This window comes from Triticum dicoccoides, chromosome 2B (assembly GCF_002162155.2).
Source record: "Triticum dicoccoides isolate Atlit2015 ecotype Zavitan chromosome 2B, WEW_v2.0, whole genome shotgun sequence".
In the NCBI taxonomy this organism is placed as follows: domain Eukaryota; kingdom Viridiplantae; phylum Streptophyta; class Magnoliopsida; order Poales; family Poaceae; genus Triticum; species Triticum dicoccoides.
Window position 1 is genome coordinate 15,736,224 of NC_041383.1, and position 18,221 is coordinate 15,754,444.

Genomic DNA, 18,221 nt, shown 5'->3' on the forward strand with positions numbered 1-18,221 from the left:
AAGCACAACATATGCCATTAACTAAAGCAGTTATTTTCTTTTATGTCACATTTCGTTAACATTTAGCTGTAGTTTCCCCATCTCTAGATAAAGCTGGTGCATATAATTTTTTTCCAAAATATAGGTGAGTGCATTTTATCTACTCTGTTTGAAAGTCCAACAGTTTAGCTGTATTTTGTCACATGTCGTGTTTCATTTGTGTCAATTATCTTGGAACCATCATAGAGTAATGGCCTGTGGGCACCGTCAAGTCCTCAACTATTTAGTACATCGGTTTTTCATTCAAATGGTTTAGATGATTCTTTAAATTCCACCATTGGACTGCAAGGTGTTGTCAATAACTTATTTGTCCTTGCAGACTATTCCTTCTTAGTTTGTCTGAACTTTCACATGTTTATATTTGGCTTGGGTGTCGTACCTTTAAAGTGAGAGATAGAGGGATGTAGAGCAGCAGTCACACACATGAATTTAACCTCCATGTGATATCAAGCTTTAGATCCTCCTCCTTATCAAGAAAAATTCATAAATTAAACATTCTCTTTGGAAGCTCTTGTGAACTGAATTCCCTTTGTTGTGCTTCGCTCTATTAGACAACCTATTTATGACTGTTGAGTGCTTGATCATGTTTATAGATTACAGAGATGGTTCCTAGAATGATACAATTGTTGTATTTTTGTTGACTCACTCTGCTTGATCATGTTACTGATTATTATTGTTCTCCCGTTGCAACGCACGGGCACGTTTGCTAGTCTTTCCCTAATAATAAAGCACGGATCGACTTTGTCGGGTTCATCGTCACAGTGCGCTTTCTTCCCATGGCATAATACGCTTCTTTCTATCCGTTTTTTTCTTGATTTTGATATTTGTCTTAATATCCAAGGTGGTACTATCTATTTCTTCAACGGTGCGTTTCATTACAAACATAAATTTCGTTGGTGCACTGGCCCAGGGCGTACGCACGAGTGGGCTCTTGGCCCAATGACACGCGTGTTCTCATGGACAACCCAAGAGGACATCCAAGGAAAAGCAAAAAAAGGGACGGCGTTGAAAGAACTCGAATACGTGACCTCGCTCACCCTGAGATGAAGCGTGCACCACGCTAGCCAGATGAGTGTGTTAGCTGATGTGAATAAAATAAAGTTATTTTCCTTTTTTAGACTACAACCAGATGTGGAGGTTGTGGGCCAGCTGAACATGCACGTACTCAGAATCCACAAGTTTGTAGAAAGTCCCTGTGTTTTCCGGTTGGTTTCTTCGTATGTACTTCTTACAAGCTACGTGGTTTTCCAGCTGGGCCTCTGCTACCTAGGCGTATCGCCGAGTCTTGTCTATTGGGCCGTCAGCAACAAAAATGGGCTCTACTGGAAGTCACGACAAAGAAGAGCCAAAAATAAATACTTCGCTAGGGATCGAGCTTATAACTTCCCGTCCAGTCTAAACTGCAACAATCAACTATGTTAGTCCCACGTTGCTCCCTTAAACTTATTCACATCAATTTATATACGTTTTTAGTGTGTTGTCTGGCATGAGCTAAGACTCAAGGTCCATAAGACATGCATGTTGGATTTAATGGGACTAAGGGAGAGAAACTATCAGATTTGTTGGTTAAATTAAATTAAACAGAATTTGTGAGGCGTTTGTGGTGGAATTAAAGGAAGAGAAGAGATAGACCATCAGATTATATGTTTGCTAATTATGATGGGATTCATGAGAAATGGGAGAGACTAAGGATTGGTGAGCCATGATGGAACGTGTGGGGGCTCCCTGATTAATTCTAGACACGCATATTTGAGGGAGAGAGTGGGATTCATGAGCCCGTTTGGAGATTAAATCGGCGCTTCATGTGTGGCTGATTAAACTTGATTCATGAGCGCGTGACAAAAGGGTGGAGTACATCGTCTGTTCTGTACCAGACGCCATGAATTACTACCTCTGTCGCGAAATAAATGTCTCAACATTTGTTTGACAGAAATTAAATGTCTCAACTTTGTTCGACTGCAGCTTTTCACACGTCATTGTTAGCCTCAGTTTTCCATTCTTATATACTACTCCCCCCGTCTCAAATTAGTTGTCTTACTTTGTCTATATTTTTCGATAAGCAGAACATATTAATATCGCGGAGATACAAATTACACCCAGCCTCTGCAACAACACAATACCGTAAAGACACTACGGTTACACACAGCCAAAAAATAAAGATCCCGCTACAATGATCTTCCTTGTAGCTGCAGCACGAACCACCACCTAAACAACACCCGAAGTCCAAACTCTCCAAAAGTGACACCTCCAAAAAGAAAACAGTGCACACACACCGTCATCGCCCGATCCTAGATCTTAGGTTTTCACCCTGGAGCAGATTCGCGCTCTCAAAACAATGCCTTCAACAAGGTAACTAGCAGGCACAACCAATTAAGGCCAGATCTTCGGTTTTCACTCTGAAAGCTAAGACTCTGTACTCTGCTTGTGTTGCCGCCCCCACTTGCCGATGCCGCTGCTACGAGTCACGGATCACTATTCAAAGTCCTCCTCGCCTCGAAGGGTCGATCCGCCATTACAAGGCCTCATACTCCAGTCGCCATGACGTTCTTCGTCATTGTCTTCACCATGGAAATCGAAATACCGGCGTGTCCCATAATGTCAACAGATACCGAAGCTTCGCGTCTCACCCTCTTGAAGCCACTCAGGCTGAAATAGGGTGCACACGACCGAATTCCATCCGATTCAGCAATCTACAGATGTCAAACACAGAATGAAGATCTCCGTCGGAGCATTCCGGAACTCATCAACGGCAAGATCCATGAGAGTATGGAACCGGCAAAACATCATCTTCGAGCAAAAAGAACCCCAAGGATCGTCGTCCACATGGAGACCGCCGCAGCATGCCAGGGTGGAGGCCGGATCGGACGCCCAGCCATATCCTGCCACCGCACGTACAATTGCCAACGCCGGAGCACATGTCACAGCCATACTTTGTCTATATAGATGTATCTAGAAACATAATATTATATATGCAACAAAGATCTTTTCTACAACACAAACTTTATTGTATCATGCCAAGTGTTAATAGTTTGATTTTGATTAACATGTCATTAATTCAAAACAGATGTCTAGGATTTTCACTACTAGACGGTACAAAAAACATGTCAGCTATGGCATCCATGTCATAGGATTCAATCAACATACATACATAAATTTAAACAAATTCTTTGCTATTATTCTACAAATTAGGGTACAATAGTGCATTATTCCACAAAATAGTAGTTCTGTTGCGGCACTGCCGGCAAACATGATTGCTCTCTTAGTTGATGGTGTGTTCGTGGAAGCTGACGGCTCCGCAACGACCGAAACGGTGCTTCGGAAGCAGGACGACTCGGTGATATTCGCTGCATATTGATACGTATTCCAATGCAACGAAGCTCTTGATGCGAAGATGCATGCGATAATAATTGGCATCGGGCTAGCTATACAAAATTCTGACATGCCTATCATAATGCAGTCGGATTCAGTGATGATGTTGTCCATTCTTTCTGGTAATAGCTTGGATTGTTCCACTTATGGAGTTTATTCGTCAAAAAATTCATAGAGATCAGAACAGAGGTTGCATATTGCCTAGCAGGATATAGTCGTATCATAGCACGACTGTTGTTGGATCTAGGACCTTCCTGGATTGAGAAAAACTTATCTCTGATTTATAACCATGCATGTTACTATGGAATAAAAATCATACTAAACCCGTGAGAAAAGACAAGAAGGTCTGCTGCCCCTTAATGTTTATATCGACATCAATGGTCATGTATATTCTACAAGATGTGATTTATCAGCCACATAATTCTTAGCTTTTGTTGCATCATATTTCCCGAACAGTGAATAAAATGACATACCTTCTAGATTAATTCCTTAGCAACTTTTGCTCCACTCTATTTATACAGCGGAAAAGTGATCATCTATAGCGGTGATATAGTGGTTTTAGCAAGCAAAGGTGCTCGCGCTTTTCTATTTTTACCCGTTGCAACGCACGGACCTTTTTGCTAGTAAGTATTACTTCCAGGGTTTTATTCTCTGACATGTAAGGAGAAAAGTGTAAGTGGAGCCTTTTTTGAGGCTGTAGAGTTGGTTACATCGTCACTACTCAAGAAGTTATATTTAGCTAGGGCTTGATCATGGGTTGCTTTCTAACTTTCGTAGCCTGCTCGAAAGCATAGGCCATCTCGATCAGCCTCGGCTCGTACCCCTGCAGCCCGCCAAAGCATATCCCAAAGGGAACCCCTTGCTCATTGTACCCTGCCAGCACAATGATGTCAGGCTGGCCGCCAATGGCGAGAAGGCTAGATATATCACTGTTAGGCGCCACGATCGCATCCAGCTGGCGCTCCTTCATCAGCTTCTCCAGCCCTTCCGTGTCCAGCTCCTTCAGCCGCCGGATCGCGGCTCTCTCCACGGTGCAAATGCCGTTTGTGTTTTGGGCCGCGATAAGGTCAGGTTGACCGAAATCTTTCACCCGCTCCTACAACAAACATGTCATGGGTTAGGTTAAGCAAATCCACCACACTAACTCCGAAGCTATGACAAGAAATCAAGAGATAAACCTAAGGTTCAGTTGCTTCTGTACACTTATTGTTTACCTCTATGGGATGTGCGTTGTTGAATGCTATGACTTGGGCAAGGGAGCGGACTGGGGAGTAGACCAAGTCTGCCAAATAGGCGTTCAGGCTTATCTTGAACTCTGCCTGCATCGCGATCCCCTCGTTGGAACCAATATCGATGTTGATGTTCATGTTCTCGATGACCACCGCTCCATGTTTCCATTGCAAAAATGAAGAATCAACTTATATTTACACAAATCAGCTGCCAAAATTCATATTCATCGATGGGCGGTGAAAATGTAAAGCGGCACCACGTACCTCATTGTGGCGAGGTGCTGCCTGTACACATTCAGTTGCGCCTGTCCATATCCCTGGAAGAAGCCATTGGGGACGCCGATCCTCTTCCCTTTCAGCCCGTCTTTCTTCAGGAACTGCGTGTACCCGCTGTGAGGGATGTACTTGGATGCTGCTCTGGTGGCTGCGGCGTCATGCGCGTCGTAGCCAACGATGGCGTCCAGCACGTGCACCGCGTACGAATCATCGGTCTACATTGCAAATTGAGGGCTGAACATTTGGAATTTCCAATGGAAAATTGGGAATTTTATAGATTTGTCACTTGAACATATTGAATTTCCAATGAAAATATTTGTAATCCCAAAATCCTGCCGAGATTCAAATTAAAATCGAATGTACAAACTAAATTTAGATTATCCGGGGGTCTGAAACTTTCCAGTGACCAAAATATTAAACCCCTGATTGGGGCAAAACCAAAGAATAAGGAGGAGAGAAGAAGTACCCGGCGGTGTCCTGCCTGGGTGTGATGGGGACGATGCCGTCACGGCTGGTGAGACCGAGAGTGGGCTTTGTTGAGTATGTATTTTGTGTTGCATGTATATTGAAGTTGTGGCTCACCTCCTAGTCTTGTATAGTTTAGGTAGGGGCTTTCCCTGTAATTATATATACGTGCAACCGCACCCCATCAATACAACGTCTATTGCATTGCAAACTTTTCCTTCTACATGGTATCATCTTGGTCGTTCCTTTCCTAGGGCTTGCCGCCGTCGCTGCCGCCGCCCATCCCCACCACCGCCGCACTCGCTGCCAGCATGCCCTCCCCCCCTCTCCAGCTGCGCAGCTGCCGCCCGCTTCCGCCTCCCTACCGCGCCGTCCGCCGCCGCCCGTTGTGCCGCACCCTCGCTGCTGCCTCCCTTCTGCAGCGCCCCCCACAGCCACCGCATCACCCGCCGCCGCTGTTTCTCCCGCCCCCACAAACCCTAACCCGACTCGGTACCGCGCCCTCCCGCGCCCGACTCGCAGCTGCCGCTAACCCTACCCGTGTGCCGCCATGTCTTCGCCCTGCTCATCCACGACTCCTCTCATCGCTACGGACCACCTCTTTATGATCCATTTTCATTCTTATCCTAAGACGCTCTGCCGACCATTCTTTCTGACAGAAAGATGGCGTCAGGGTCTCTACTCGAAATAACATCTTGAAGAGCCCTGATTGTCGCTGCTTGCTGCAAACCGCGGCAACTGCAACTTAGTAGTTTCATTGACGAAAAGAAGTCTCGGTCGGCGGAGCCATCGGAGGACAGAGAACCCTCTGTTGAGGTTAATCGAACAGTCTCAAAACCTCAAACTCACATGAAAAAATAGCTGATCCAATAAAAGTAAACAAGAAAGAGTAACTGATCCATCTACATGTGAACTTCATCAGCCATCAGTCACATCGTGGGGAGAGAGAGACCAGCGACACACCACAAGACGCCGGCCTGGGACACCGAAACGCTAGCCCCCCTACCGCTGTCAAAGAGGTGGCGGGCGGCTGACCAGCAGAAACCCTAGTCACCCGAAGAGTCAACTCATGCGGGAGAAGCTTCCACCGGCTATAGGTCCCCGCTAGGGCTGGACCAAAACTCGTAGCTCACGAGCTTAATGAACGCTCGATAACCTCACCCGGAGCAGCTCGTTAGGCTCGTTAGTATAACCCAACACATATTTTTGTCTTATGTGACAACATTTTGGAGCACCCAAGTCGATCTATTCAATCAAATCGACCTAACCCTAGAAGGTAGCAAACTAGTGCACCTCCTCATGTAGTCACCATCTTCTTCGTAAAGAAACACATACATTCTTGTCCTGAAGGCCGTAACACATTGTAGTATGTGAACAACGCTCACGAGCTTCAAATGAACAGAGCCGAGCAGGTTTTCAGCTTGTTAAGCTTAATGAGTTTACAGAGCCATGCCTTGACGAGCACGGGCTTAACGAGCCGAATAGCTCGTTACTCCACCCCAACGGTAGAAACACAACATTTTTATTATACACATCGTGCAGATTCTGAGATCTTTAGATGGATTTGATGCGTCGCGTGACACGCGCGGAAAGCGGCTTCTTCATCACCTTGAAGAAGGAATCCAGCTCCGTGAGGTCAACAGCGCTGGTGCCAATCGGCAGTGCTCACTCAAACTCGCGCACGAGCGCGGCCAAGAAGCACTTCATGTTCACCATCGCCATGCCCACGCCCGGGCAGAAACTATGCCCGGCGCCAAATGGCATCATCCTGATCTGCTTGGGCCCCGGCAACGGCCGACACCGTCCCCGTCGCCACCGGCCAGGAACCCCTTCGGCCGAAACTCGTCGGGCTCCGACCATATCTTGATGTCCCTGCCCATGTCCCCCCGTGGAGAAATTCACGTAAAATCGCCGGCTGGCGGTGGCATGGACATTCCTCTGACCAACATCCCGACGGCATCGGCATGGACATGGCGCGGGATGACTGGCAACAATCATGATTGTAGATTCTTATTGAAATAGAGAAACAAATTCAAATTTAGTTCGAATTGCAGCGGTAGTGTAAACATTTGGAATGCATTAAAATGTTGGTATGAGTAGGTTACATGCATTATACAGCAAGTGAAAAAATTTAATTGGACATAACATGGATTCATACTCCATCCTTCCATCTATATAGAGCGTAATGAATTTTTTAAGACCGCCTTTGACTATTGACAAGATTAATAGTACATGACATGCATAATGTGAAAATTATATCATTGAAAGAACCTTTCACAGATGAAATTAATGGTGTGCTTTGTGTAAGTTGCATGTCATATACTATTGCCCTAATATTTGGTCAAAGTTAGCATCAAAAAATGCATTAGGCCCTATATAGATGGAAGGAAGGAGTAGCTTTGAATAGCATTTATATAGTAAAACGGGGCAAGACTCTCTCTTTGTGTGGTGTGAATAGTTTTATTTTTTTCGTTTTCTTTTTGGTTGAGGGACGTGCGAATTGATTTGGTACGTACAAGTACAATATTAATACACGTTAGGCTGGTCCCTAAAATTCAACCAGCGTCTTGTTATATCCCGAAAATTCAGATATCGTGCTCCCAAAACTGGTGCCTTCACAACCCGCGCCTTGCTATCCCAAAATTACAACGCGCGCGAAAACTCCCTCCAGCTGTCAAATCCCGACACGCGAAACCTCCCTTCTAAGCCTGAGCCGAAAGGGCCACTAATTCAAATCACTGGGGGGTACTTTTGTAACACACCCTACATTTTGGACAAGCGCGTCCCTAAGTCATGGTTCACCCCCTCCCATCGCCCGCTTTTCACCATTCGAAATCCCAGGCCTCCATAACCTCTTCGCTCCAGCCGCGAAACCCCACCCTCCTCCGTTCGCCACCTCACCGCGGCCCAGCCGGAGCCTCTTCCCCGACGACGTCATCCACCGCAATAGCTCGACGTCCCTCGTCCAGCTCCCCGGATGAGGATCCGTCGTCCATCTCGTCGTCCCGCCGGTTCAGCCGCCCCGTCCTCCACCTCCAAGGAGATGCTCCAACGATCGCCTCGTCTATCGCGGTTGCTCCATCCCCACAGCGCCGCCTTAACCTGCTCCACCGGAACCGCACCATCCTCACCGACTCCTCGGACGAAACCGAGGCCTACTCGACGCCACCAAAGAGGTTGTACACTCATCACATCACACCTTTTCCTTAACTCGACCTCCCAGCGCCGACTGTGCTCCATCCCGCACCCTCATGAGCGGCTACCTTGAAGCCGGTGCCGCGGGCGAGATCTCCACGGCGGCTCTCCCCCAGTGCGAGGCCCCTTCAGCGACGGCGTCCATACCAGCCGGATCTGCTGCTGCAGCTCTGGCTCTCGCTCGGTCGCTCGCATTGCTGCTGCCGCTCCGGCTCTCGCTCGATTGCTCGCTCGCCCAGCTGGTGCTGCTCCGGCTCTCGCTCGCGCTGCTGCTGCTGCTCTCCCCCTCGCTCGTATTGCTTCTCTACTCCGATTTAGCTACACTTCAGTCGACTGAATTGACTTTTGGGTCAGTCGATTTTTAGGGGGTGGGGGAGGGCTCGCTGGAGTTAAGGAAGAACCACCCACAACGGGGACGGGGGCTCGCCGGAGAGGTACCCAACTATCTATCTTAGGGTTCAGGGTGGGGGCAGGGGGCCTAGAGGGATGGCCGGGGCGGCGGACCGGCGGTGGTGAGTTGTTTCGGGGTGGGGAGGCGGCGCTGGGGCCGGCTGTTCGCCCGGTGGTGGCTGGCGACTCAGGGGGGGTGCATGTTGAAGATGAACCGCAGGCCCTCCCTAAACTACATGTCAAGTGCCTCTCTGCTAGCATTGCGTTCAGTTTCGACAGTGACATTCAGATTCCATAGTAAATTTTAGTTTCGATAGTTAAATTCATAGTCAACAGTTTTTACCTCATCTGTTGTAGTCAGATTGTTTTGGGTGATGTAAATTTTACATATATTTGACATCATCTATTGGAGATGCTATTAGAATCCCACTTGAGATTGACGACGTATGTCTTGTGCTGCTTCAGCCTTGACGTCTTACGGCTCACCGGAGCCGCTCCAACGACAGAACGATCCATCACAACAGAGCAGTGCCCTGGACGCCGTCTACAAATTCCTCAGATCATCCTCCACACCTCCGACAGCCACCTCTGCCTCAACTGCTTCAGCGACCAACCCAATGATGCTGAGGTCGACATGGCTACGGCAAAAAGGTTGTACACTTGTTGCATCACTTATCACTATACATTTATGTAAATCCATTAGGGCTATTTTGGTTCAACGGAAAAACATAGTAATAGGGAATTTTCCAATAGCACTTTACTATTCAATTATTCATGCACTTTTTTGAAAGAAATGAAGCAAAACATCCACCTGGACTTACTTTTCAAAATCCTATGCATGAAAACAAGACCAAGTGCATTATTGGTACAATAACATTCTAACTGTACACGCTTTCATATGGTTTCACTTTATTTTGGCCATGTTTCTTTGCATTCCTCTGCTCTTCCAATTCCTGTAAATCAAACACCCAAGTTGACAGAAATCCTCTATTTACAAATGCTCTCTTTACCATGTGCATTCCTATCCTATTCCGGTGTTTTTCCTATCCCTGCGTTTTTAGAATCATGCAACCCAAATGAGCCCTTACAGAATTACTTCAGTTACAGGTAGGTGTCGAAGGGAACTTTGTGTGGTTTGTCTTGCTCCTGCCGCGACGTCGTCCACCTCACCTGAGCTGCTTCATCGACAGAAGCATCCACCAAACCAGACATCACGACTGCTGACCGTCTTTCGCCGCCTCAGATCTCCTTCCTTTCCGCCGGCACCCTCCGTAACGGCATCACCATCATCGACTCAGCAGATGAACCTAAGGAGTACACGGGTCCACAAGAGAGGTCACACTCTTTTGTTTCTGCTTATGTTATGCATTGCTTAAAATTACCTGCTACTTTATTGTCCTGTTCACCTCTTGGACTCCAAGTCAGGTCCAAATTAATGTTCAAACTTGAGTTCTAAATTAGTTGTGGGGCACTTAACGAGGAAGCAATGAATAGTATCTCTGTTTAATATCTGGTTCACCTAGGTTATGCCTATGTTGTTCATCTTGGGTGGGAAACAAATAGTAAAGCAATCATCAGCCTGCTATCATTTTTTTGGATCCATCCACTGGTTGTTACCATCACTCTAAATATCTGCATGCTCTCCTTACATAATCTCACCATATTTTTTCCGTATGCATGTCAGATATTGTACACAGTCATGCTGAACATGTAGAGAAAAAGAGAAGAGTTTTGCACGGCAATACATTGTCATGCAGACATCGCTCCATGGTGGGTTCAATGGCAAACCCTTCCCACCCCTCTCTAGATTGTAATCCAGTGGAAGATATCTGTTCTGAGGCGGATTCAGACGTCGCTGACCACTCCTATTTACCCCCCATGGTGTTTGCTCTACCTTGGCATGATGATGTTAGTCATATCATGCATATGTTGCCTTGTAGTGCCTACTTTTGACATCATATATGTCATCTGCTTAGTTTAAACATGTTCTGTAATGCCACCTGTTTAGTTAAACAATATACATGTTTAGCATATATCTCAGACATCATATCGAATGCCCTCTGTTTAGCATATATGTGAAATTATGTCATGATATCAATTTTAGTTAAACAATATACATGTCAACTATTTCATGCCCTCTTTTTCCACACTATCTATTGCATCTATCTCTCATACAATGTCTGTACATTCAACTACGTTTCCTGTTTATCAGCCATTTGAATTGGAGCGGGTGATGCCAGTATCTATCGAAATAAAAACATGGTCTTCAAATAAAATAGTGCTACCTCTTGATGGAGATAGCACCCCGGTTGTACTTGCACGAGAACCAGCCCTACCACACATAACCTAAACTCTTGCAGATTGTACTCCTACTGCGATGGACAGAGAACCAACTTCACCCAATCTAACCCCAACCCTAGCAGATAGTAACCTAGTTCCTGTTGACACAGCACCGTCTTCACCACAGAGCTCCCAAACAAGAGCAGTTAGTAAGGCAGCTCCAGTCCCCAAAGGGCCAGTACTACCACAGTGAACCCCAACTCCACCAGTTAGTACGCCTATTCCTGTGGAGGAAGCACAACCAGCTAGTTGTAGTTTAGCATCTATCTCATTTGATGTTGTTAAATCGTATGTGCGTATCTTTCCATGTTGGAAATATTATACTGAAGATGAAGGAAAATGCTAGTTGCAGGTGTTTGTCCAGGAGTTATCTGTAAGTAATGTTATTCATGGCAATTACTTTGCTTTGTCCCATACATCCTACCTCCATGATGGTTATAATACAGCAAATTTTCCCATTTTTCTCTATCGAGAAGGATCGATTTGGAAACTCAGGATGAGGTAACCTGTGCTAATACCTCTGCTATCTTCAAGAATGCTTGGTGGCAGTATCGGAATTACCTAAAGAAAATGTACTTCACCGGCAAAGAAACTCATTAAATTCCCTTACGTTCTCCTGAGACACATTTACTGGACGATGACTGGGAACGCCTTGTTCCATACTGGTCCCGAACCAAGAATGTGGTAAGGTCTATGAGCTAATTTTCTATTTTAAGTACTATATTCTTGCGTCTTACTGTACTCTGTTCACGTAGAACAAGTCCCTAAACCTGAAGAACCACTGTACTTATTTAAGATTCCATTGCTATCATAGTTCAAAAAAGTGCTAGGCGTTAATTGTGCGTTTTGCCACCGCCTTGCGCTTTACTGACCAAAGCGCATGCTTATGCGCAGTTATGCACACATTAAGTGTAGATATGCGCAATGCGTTTTGCCAACGCCTAGAACCTAGGCGCGCTTGAGCGCTCGCCTAGGTGTGCCTTTTAAAACTATGATTGGTATCGTGCATACTGCTTTGCTCTTGTATCATTGTATTTACTCATGCAAACTTATTTTTAAATTGAAGGATCCAATCGATACTCCAATGACACAGCAGGTATGTTCACGCATGTTTCTTTAACAGGTTTGCTCTTATCAATAGGTTTGTTGATTTCAATTTCAATTGTGTATACAATTGACTTCTCATATCATGCACATTACTAGCATCACAACAGAGCCAATAGTGTTGTTGTACATGTAGATCCGTGGTACCCATCTGAAATCTTGTTGTGCCGTGTAGTTTCCCACGCTTTGTATTCTTTCACTGCTGCTTTGTCTTAAACTCGTATGATTTGAACCGTGTCTCTATTTTGATTTGGCAAGACAATGCAGTGACCATAGAACATAGATATATGTTTGTTTGATGCTTTTATTATATACTATTACTTGGTAATAGAATACTTAGTAGTTTAATTATGTCCACCTTACTAATGAACTGGTTCACCGAAATGAGTTTCATATACTAGTACATGCTAAACCTGTTATGTGTCTGCTTGTTTCTTCTTTTAGAATGCTGACAGAATATTGGGGAAGAGTGCCTTATTAAGCAATGGTAAAGAAAGTAATGCAGATAAGGTTCAGGATAGTGAAACCTCCTTGTTGGTCTCCGACAAAGTTGATAAAATAGCTAAGGAAGACTATCTTGAAGACAGTGAACCAACCCCAAAGTCATGTCTTGGTTTAGTGTTCAAGTTACTGGCCACTACCGCTTGCACAAGCTATTCAAACTCACTGTCTGAATCAGTTTGGTTTATTGAGTCTCAACTACAAGCTGAAAGACATCGACCAACTGTGCTGTGACAAGAAGCGGAAGGACTATGGAAGTCCTTGGAGCATTCAGATGCATACGTTCCGATGCAACAGCAAGCGTTGGAGGATTTTAGCGCCAAACAGGACAAAGCTTATTGCCAGCATGGTGGATACCCAGGATAACGTTTCTTGAGCTCTTCTGAAGTTGTTTCAGTTATGCTCTTGTTTTGCTGCCGCGTTTATTTGCACTGGTGGCCAATTTTGACGGCCAGTGTATGTAATATGCTGCTTTGTTCCCTATATTTTGCACTGGTGGCGAACTTTGATGCCTAGTGGATGTAATATGTGTAATAGCGGTAATAGGCTAGCGTTAATTGCTTGCTTATTTATTTCCTTATTGTCTTGTCTAGTTGTTTGCTTGTAGTCACTGCAGTTCTTTTTGTGTGTTTTTCTAGTGGCCACAATAGCCTATTTTTGGTAACTAGGCCAAAATAATCATGGCAACACACAGACTGTTGTAACCATGGGCCTCCTGCGGGCCGTATGATCCATGGGCCTTCTACGGGCCGTAGGATCCATGGGCCTTTTATACGGGCCGTAGGATCCATGGGCCTTCTACGGGCCTTTTAATAGGCCTTATTTGATAACTCTATGAAAACAGCCTAATGCGTTTTTTACATGAAAACGGCCCAATGTATGAACGGGCCTACTGTAACGACGGGCTGAATTTGGCCCACAAGCAGAAAATGACAGTAACGGGCCGTAAGTAACCGAATTATGGAAATGATCCCAAGAATAAATTGGCCCTGAGAAGGCCGAAAGATAACTTGGGCTGGAAACGGCCCAATGGAATAATGGCCGTTAATGGGTATAAAGTGATACACTATTCATTACAGGCCAGTTTCACCATGGGCCGTTAATGGGCCAAGAGTTACAAAGGGCCTCATATGGGCCGAAAGACATCATGGGCCATACATGGGCCAGAAGTTAAAACGGGCTGGAATCATATTGGACGGCCCAGATGAAGCTACTGGGCCTAATTCAGAGAGGTCGTAATGGGACTTGGATTAGCGGGCTATAAATGGGCTATATGCGAACATGTCGTTAACAGGCTTTCCGTGGGCCGGCCCGTCACCTTTTGATCAAGTCAAACGGGACGGCCTTTTCACAGGAATGGACCTCTGTTGCGCTGTGCTACGTGTCGACGTATCATAGGCGCCTTGGGTCCAATGAGTGGATAACATCTGTCCCAACGGTGAGCCGACACGTGTTTCCTCTAGCCAATGATGATTTTACACCTGGAAAATCCCCATTGGTCGGGTCTGTTAATGGGTTATCGGATCCAAAATCGGACACGATAGCCTAACTGCGTTCCGTTACGGAGGATGCCACGTGTCGGTCACCCTTGACGAAAGCACTTCTGTGACGCGCGATTTATCGTCATGGAAGTGGACACTTCCGTGATGATAATTTTGGTAATGTCATGGAACACTTCTATGACAACACATGTATGACTATCTTGATTCTATCATAAAATCGTCTTGGATGTACATGCATGACAAAATATGTGACCTACTGTGACAAACACGTATCATCACGGGAGTGTATTTTTTTGTAGGGGAAAGACGGAGATTAACTGAAGAAAACATCGACAAGAAGGTTGAGATTGCGGTTGAGAAGAAATCATCTGGGACAGTCGCAATAGTGGTAGCTGGTGCTTGTAGATATGTCTACTACCTTGGTTCCGACCTTTTCAATTGGAGCAGGCAAAATCCAGAAAAAAATGAAGCGGATTTTCCCCTTGCTGACTTCTTCGGGAGCAGCTCGACTGGCGTTGCACCAGCACCTGAAGCTGCACCTGCTCCCGCACCGGCTCCCACACCTGCTCCGGCACCGGACGTGCTCGGCGGTGCTTCGTCTTTGGCTAAGCTCAACGCCCACATAGTATCTGTCACACCGGCCCCCTTCAATAAATGTATAATCTCCCGTTTTCGTTGCCTTTCGGATGTCTCACGTTGCAGACTTTTCTTTGCAGGCCGACGAAACCCCGTGCACCATATTGTACACCATCAGCGACCAGAAGATGGACGTGGGGAAGGCGACGATAATGGAGATGAAGGAGCCATTGTTCCATAGCCGGCCGATGCCCCCAGACGTCTTCACGGTTTCCGTGGCCAGTGTCAAACCGGGCCATGAGAATTTGGCTCCTTTGGTACTAGTGGGGGATGACGAAGAGACCGCGCGGTGGCTTGGTGATTGTTGCAATGGGTCGGTCCTGTTGTGGCCAAAGAGTCTGCTTCGTCTCGAGGCGGCCGGGAGCACACCCACGAGCACACAGTTAGGTATGAGCATCAACATCTCACCTACCCAATTAGCATCGGCTGTCGTGCTGGGTGATAGCGGAGGGGGTGAGGAAGAGGCTCCATTAGTCGCTGGTGACGTCGCCACAGATGAGGATGACGATGACGATGACTCTCAACAATATGTCAATACTGGCGCCTACTTAGGGTTTGAGCGTCATGAGTCGGTGCCTGAATTGTCGCCTCCGGAGTCTGAACGTATTATAGACAACCTTCTGGTAGTAAAGAAGTCTAGGAAGAGATCGAGGAAAGGCAAAAAAAAGCTACTACTATGATCCAGCCGCCTCAGCAGCCTCGGGTTCAAGACCGTATAGATATCCCCGATGCGGCAAAATGGCATATCCCCGGTTAACCAATCCTACCTAAAGCAGCGCTAGGGGGCAGATTCGGCAATTTAAGGAGACTTCATGATGATGTGCTGCGGATAGAGAAAGGCCGCATCGCCTAAAAAAATCCAGGATACCTACTCTACGTGGTTAACGTGCCGCGGCAATTGTCGTATGTCGACACATTCCCTGCGAAGAAGTTCTTCCTTCGATTCGATTACATCTTCAACATGTTTCACTTCAAGAAGATGGATTTTACGTTTGTCCGTCTTTATGCCTTGCACATGAACTACCCCATCGGGGTCGAGCAGATACCTCATATCTGTGTCGCTGAACCGTACTTCATGCACAAGGGCTTCTTGGGAGTCTGCGCAGAGCACCGTGAATACGCAAGGGAATACATCGCCAATTTCATGCTCGCCAATAAGGACAAGGAGGTGATTCTCGTGCCTTATCATCCCCTGTAAGTCATCCGCACGGATATCCTTCCTTTGATTTCAATCATTCATTTGCACGGTGGAGGCTAATTAATTTGAGGTGTACTTATTTTGCGCAGCGGCGGGCACGCCATCCTCATCATCCTCTACCCACGATACTCCCACGCTCTTTCCTTGGAATCGTCGAAGAACATTAATAAAAAGGACTACACCCACATCAAGTCTATTCTCGACACTGCTATGTTTTACTACGGCGCACGGGGTGGAGAGGTCAAGGACAAGAAGAAAAGGGACGGCAGGCCCGCCTTCGGCCATAAGACCAACTTCTGCTGCATCCAGCAACCGAGTGATTCTCTTAATGATGTATTCTATGTCCTACACCACATGCTGGAGTACAGACGGGATCAACAGAACTTTCACATGTCACGTAGATCCGGCGATGCCCATATTCTACAATGGACAAAGAACTTAGGAGATATCGAGGATCATCGACTTTGAGCTGAGTTCTATCACATCCAGCGCGAACTTGCCCAAATCATCATGAAGGAGGTTGTCGGAAAAATAGGGATGTTCTACGAAGAAGGACAAAAGTCGCGGGAAGGCGTCCGAACACGCGTATCGGCTCAGCGTCCCGACCTGAAGCCTTTCACTGCGCTCGGGGACTATCTCCCTGATTTGGATGGATGGCACGACATATTGGAGTGATTGTCGGTATATGACAATGTGTTCGTTTAGTCCACACTATCTGTATGACGAAACTTTGAGATATGCACGACGAAACTTTATTTGTGATGTAATTAAACCGTCCTCCTCGACTAGCAAAGATCACTCTAGCTAGTTAAGTTATTTTGGGTACTATGAACTTTGTTATTTATGCTTATTATATGTTGCTGCTATTTTTCCCAGTCTGTCTCTTTCTGTTGCTCAACTATATATGTTGCATATCCTCAACTCATGTGACGTTGCAGGTGTATAGAACATCGATGGCGAAGAAGTGCTACGCCAGGAGTATACGACGAGTGGCCGAAATGTCAGGGCCCAGGTGTACCGGTTTCTGGTTTCCGAGCGACAGTCAGTAGTTAGTTTAGGTTCACGCTAATGCGAGAGAGGGATACGAACTCATGTATTTCATAGTTCTGCTCTCACTAAAAGTGATAGATCTTCTCGCGTATATCATTGTTTAGATGGATGACGATGTAGTTGCAAGTAATCGAGACTTGTATCGCTATTTTCGAAATGATGACGAGAGACGACTTTGTGTTGGATGATGATTATGATGATGACATGATTTGATGAGACTATTTGTATGTATATGATATGATTACATTTGTATGTGTATGATATGCTAAAGATTATTGTGTAAAGCCTATTCAAATACAAAACAAATATGCAGAAAAAAACAGAAACTAATAAAACTAGCAGTAGCGAGGGGAACAAAGTTAGCAGTAGCGCTCCCTTACCAGTAGCGCTTCCTGCTAAAAAGCGCTGCAGATATTAGCAGCAGCGCTCTTCACTAAAGCGTGCTACTGCTAGACATGTATAGCAGCAGCGTGGGACAACAGGCGCTACTGCAACACGTTAGCTGTAGTGCCTTATCAGTAGTGCGTCGTCCCACGCTACTGATAGGCAAAATACCCGCGCTACTGCTAGGGTTTTCCCTAGTAGTGACACCCTTTCCATTCCACAGCTGTAAAAGCTCTTCAACTAATGGCCTTAGGTACACATCAATGTTGTTGACGGGTTGTTTAGGGCCTTGGATGAGAACTGGCATCATAATAAACTTCGGCTTCATGAACATCCAAGGAGGAAGGTTATAGATACATAGAGTCACGATCCAAGTGTTGTGATTGCTGCTCTGCTCCCCGAATGGATTAATGCCATCTGCGCTTAAACCAAACCATACGTTCCTTGCGTCACCTGCAAACTCCTTTTGGTACTTTCCCTCAATTTTTCTCCACTGCGACCCGTCAGCGGGTGCTCTCAACTTCCCGTCTTTCCTACGGTCCT

General features: G+C 46.0%; 1 pseudogene; it reads right to left on the reverse strand.

The window, feature by feature from the left end:
• Nucleotides 1-4,147: 4,147 nt before the first annotated feature.
• LOC119360233 lies at nucleotides 4,148-5,821 on the reverse strand (annotated as a pseudogene).
• Between the last annotated feature and the right edge of the window lie 12,400 nt (nucleotides 5,822-18,221).